Source organism: Arachis hypogaea, chromosome 12 (genome assembly GCF_003086295.3).
Source record: "Arachis hypogaea cultivar Tifrunner chromosome 12, arahy.Tifrunner.gnm2.J5K5, whole genome shotgun sequence".
NCBI lineage: Eukaryota > Viridiplantae > Streptophyta > Magnoliopsida > Fabales > Fabaceae > Arachis > Arachis hypogaea.
Genome location: NC_092047.1, coordinates 30,422,268 through 30,427,353, shown reverse-complemented (window position 1 = coordinate 30,427,353; position 5,086 = coordinate 30,422,268). Strand labels below are relative to the sequence as shown.

Here is a 5,086-nt window from a genome sequence, read left to right as displayed (position 1 = left end):
TATATTTAATTTATCACTAAATAAAATATAAAAATAATAATTTTTATATTTTTTTATATCTTATTTTTAGTATTCTTTTTATTCCGTTCTCAGAACTAAACAGTGATTATTTTCTACAAAAATCACTTAGAAGGGGGTTATATATCTTTATCATTTGGTGGTGCATAAATTGTCCATATCCTCCTTATTTAATAATAATGTTTCTTGTGTCTAAATCAAGCACAATATCTCATTTTAAAGTTCTTAATAAAGTGTATTCAAACATATGTGGTCCTTAAGAATAACAAAGACTTCGAGGACTTGTACGATTTTTCTATCTCTTACTTTGTGTGATAATTCTACATTGTTTGCCACTTTACCACTACTAATAAGAGTGAGAATTTTGAGAACTTTATTAATCAATCTCACATGGCAAATAATAAAAATTGAGGAATGCTAGGGTCAGCAACTTTTATGATTTGTAGTTATTAAATAACCATCAATAATGATTTTTATGGTATGAGATTTCATCAAATGGCTCACTTTTCTTTGTTGGTTACATACTGGCTAGAATTTAACAAAGTTGTTGCCCCTAGACTTTTCCATAAAAATTTATAAGTAGAATAACTTGAATTTTATAGAAGCAATCATAAAGTACAAATTTTATTTATTTAAGAAATAAATAGTGCTGTAGATAAAATGAAACATGATAACTACTTGCTTATATATTCATATAAATATATACTAGCACCCTTCATTGTTTAATAAAACTAATTAACGAAGCCACAACAACTTTAATTAGTTGTATTTATTTCATATGGACGTCACAATGAAGTGATGAACCTATCTTATGGACTGGAATTAGAGCCACAAATGCAAAATGTCAGCGGACACGCACACTGAAGCAGTTTTCTTCCCAGCAGTGACGCTAATTCATTAAATTCGTTTCCAGAAGATGCTGCTACTGCAATATATATATAAAAATAATTAACAACCACCATATTACCCAGAAATATATAAGTAAAATAAACAGTATATATATATATATATATAGGGATACCAGAGAGAAAAGGGGGACTCAGCAACAGCATAACCACGAAAGAGATAAACATGTTATGTGCCATGTCTGGATCTGTACTGGAATTTCCATATATTGAAATCCAATTTATAGAAGCGTGCTCCTATTTCAGGATTTTAAATAATGCAACTTGCTCATAATTGTAATTTAGAAAATTGAGTTATTCATGTTGACCTTGCTATATACTAATTCAAAAATATTATTTATATATTAAAATTAGTCATTAAAATTAACTATTAATGTGTAATTTTATTTATTTTAATATATATTTATATTTTAATATGTATTTATACTAATAACTAACTTTATAATAATAATAATAATAATAATAATAATAATAATAATAATATATCACTTGACAATAATTGATGAGTTGGTAATGAAGTGTAGGTTGGATAACTCTCAGTTGGACATGCTTGACAACAGGGACGGACCTAGAGGGAGGCGAGTAGTGGCCTTGATCCCTCTAAAATTTTAAAAAACTATACTTATATATGAGATATGTGTTTAAAAAATAAAAAAAATATTATGTAATTTAATAATTTTATATGTATTATTTTTTATTATGTAATGGATTTATGTCTTAATTGTTTAATTCACTAATATTTTTTATTTAACTAATTTAATATTATACCCTCAGGTCTTTGTACTTTTTAAATTAGTTTTTATATAATAATCTCTATATTTATTTAAAAAAAATCATTTATTTTTTTATATTAACATATTTAATATTTATATTATTATATTAATAATGACTTATATAGTTATATTTTACTAATCACATTATGTACTTTAGATATTCTTTTTTTTATAAAAAATACTCATTTTTCTTCTAAATTTACATTGTTAAAAGAAAAAATTATATAAAAATATCTTATATTTTATATTCTATAAAAATACTGTGTCTTTTAAACAATTAATAATTTATAATATATTTTTAATTTTTTAAAATTTTTGAAAGAATTAATTTTAATTAATAAGATATGTGATAATTTTTAACTAAACACGCTATAATTTATTGGTATTTTATAATTTTATAATAATATTAAAATAAAATTATGAAAAAATTTATAATTATATATATATATATATGATAAATTTTTTAAAAAATTAACTCTGATAATTTTATGTTAATCATTTTTATAGAATGAAAAAAATTATCTAAAATTCGGCCCCTCCATGTTAAAATTTCTGGATCTGTCCCTTGACAATATATTATTTGTGAGTTGTGTTTGATTCTAATACATGATTTTGATAATTTTGTGTCTAAAACTTTGTTAATAGAGAAAGACACTATTTATGAGTTGTGTTTGACTCTAAAACTTAATTTTGACAATTTTGTGTGTAAGATCCAAAAATTTTAAAAGAAAAATCTTATTAAAAGCTAATTTTAATTTATTTATTCATTAAGTACTTTAATCTTAGAAATTATTTTATTAAAGATAATTAAAGTAAATTTTGATTAATTAAGTTTAAAATAACTTAAGATTTTATCTGATTTTATAACTATTGAATTATTCTTTATATTTAAATTATAAAGTTTAATAAATGTAAAATAATTAGAATTTTATATGTTTTGGTTTAAATCATTGAGATTTCGGAATTTAATACCTTAATATTTATAAACAAAAAAAATTAATCATATTATGTCTAATTTTTTTTTAATTAGAATATTTATTAGAAAATAATTTATATATTGATGAACAAATGGTACATTCTTTGAAGATAACTTTATTGGATTAAACTTAGTTTTTAATATTATTTTATACCCTAATTATATTATTAATTGTCCTTAAAATGAAACCCTAATTTGCTAAATACTTCCTAAAACTCTAACTGTAATTTCACCATTCCCTTCAGCCGCCACACCCCTTTCAACTTTCCCTTTCTTCCAAAATCAAATACAGACACAGCACATAGCAACAGAAAAAAAAAAAAGAAGAAATCAGCAGAAACAAAGAAAAGAGAGGAGAGGGTGCGAATCAGAAGAGAGGAGAAGAGGGGAGAGTGCGCCGGCGGGAGTCACCGCCGCTCGTCGCACCACCGTCGTCATTCGTCCATGGGTGAAGCAGAGGAGAGAGATCTGCGAGGAAGGGGGGACCGGGACCTGTTCAGCCGCCGTTCGTGGAGTCCGCGCCAGCGTCATCGCAGAGGAACATCCTTGTCATCGCAAGCTGTCGCCATCGCCGACCAGAACTCATCGTCGTCGCCGCCATAACCGTCGCGGAGGAGGAAGCCCAGAGGAGAGAGAGAGAGACCGCGCGACTCTAAGGGAGGAGGACGCGGCTAGTGACGCGAGGAGCGCGACCCACTGCACGGAGCTGCGTCGCCGTGTGCTGTCGCTGTCGCCTCAGATTGCGGCCACCGTCAAGCTTCGAGGAGAGAGAAGGGAACTCGCGGTCACAGTTCAATCACCATCGAGCTTGATGGGAAGCGCCACTGATATCACCCGACAGCAGCTTCCCTTGCGTTCCCAATTCCATTCTTGAAACTGTAACACTCTTGCTCGTGCTTTGCTTCCTGATTTTATTTCTCTATATTTTTATTTTGGATAAAATAGTGTATGTTCCTATTTAGTAATACCGTCGCCGTCGTCAATCTGGATCATAGCTCGCTGCTGTTGATGATGGTAAGCCAAACTGTCATCCTTGATGCTTGAGAAGGACACTGGAGTTGCTATTCTGGTTCTGATGCAATTCGTCCCTGTCCCGGATCACCGTTGTCTTCTGTTCTGCTTCTACTTCTAGTTGCGCCGGTACTGATGCAGTTGCCGCTCCATCGTTCTGTTTTTCCATAATTGTAGTGAGTTCCTAACTAAAATCCTTATTGTTATTGTTGTTATATGCTTGTGATAAACCCCAATTTTGTGGTTTATCTTGTGCTTATTTTAGGGGATTTTATACCTTTTCCCACATTTATTAAATGAAATAGCATGATTTTGTAATTCTCCCTTAAATTGTGATTAAGTGTAAAAATATACTTTTTATGCCCTTAAATTGGTGATTTTAATTCACTTTAATCCCATTCGATGCCTTGACGTGTTTGTTGAGTGATTTCAGGTTCATAAGGCAAGTATTGGATAGAAGAAATGAAGAGAAAAACATGCAAGGAGGAGAATACATGAAGAAATGAGCATTTGGAGAATTGAGGGCCCTGCACGCTTACGCGTGGATAGGAGTTTCTGCCATCGACGCTCGGCACGTGATCCACTTAAAGTGAAATTGCTGGGGGCGATTTCTGAGCTGCCCAGGCCCAAATCCAACTCGTTTCTGAGGGTATTTGATGCAGAATTGAAGATTGAGCAAAGGGGGAGCACTTAGTTAGTCATGATGAGCCTTTAGTTAGTTTTCTAGAGAGAGAAGCTCCCTCTTCTCTCTAGAATTAGGTTAGGATTAGGTTAATTTCTTTTAGGTCTAGAATTGATTACTTGATTTCATCTTGTTTCCTTTACAATTTCTTGTTTCTACATCTTGGTTCTCTTAGTTTGTAGTGTTAATCTCCCTTTTCATGCTCTCTTTTATGTTGATGAACCATTGTTGGATCTTGATTTCTTCTAATGCAATTTTATGCTTCCATGTCTTCTTTTACATTTATCTTCATTGCTATTGTTGATTTCTTGCTCATGATGGCTATGGATCTTGTTAATTCTTGCATTTTATGATGTTTACTTTTATTGTACACTAGGTGTTTGATAGAATGTTTCCTCTATTTTCTGAGTAGTTTCCTTTACTCTTGGCCTAGGCTAAGGGAATTGAGTGACCTTGAGTCATTGGGTCTCATTAAATTAGTGATTTGAGAACCCTTAGTGGTCAATTTGATAACTATTGACTCTAGCCTACTACTAAGTTAATTAATAGCTAGGTTAGGACTTATGGATTGATGTTGATCAAGCCATTTGACGTACTTCAAGCCTAGGAGTAGATATTACGTACTTAAGGCTTTAGTAAGTAGACTTATTGAGCTTGGTTCCTCATAATTTTCAATACATGGTTTGTAGACAAGGATGGTGATCTCAATTACCTATGTCTA

General features: G+C 30.9%; 1 long non-coding RNA gene across 1 annotated transcript; it reads right to left on the bottom strand.

Moving 5' to 3' along the window:
* Nucleotides 1–624: 624 nt before the first annotated feature.
* Nucleotides 625–1,191, bottom strand: LOC112729214 (uncharacterized). Its single transcript, XR_003166412.2, has 2 exons — nt 1,040–1,191; nt 625–943 (listed from the first exon to the last, which is right to left on the bottom strand). It is a non-coding gene; the product is annotated as an uncharacterized lncRNA (long non-coding RNA).
* Nucleotides 1,192–5,086: the final 3,895 nt, after the last annotated feature.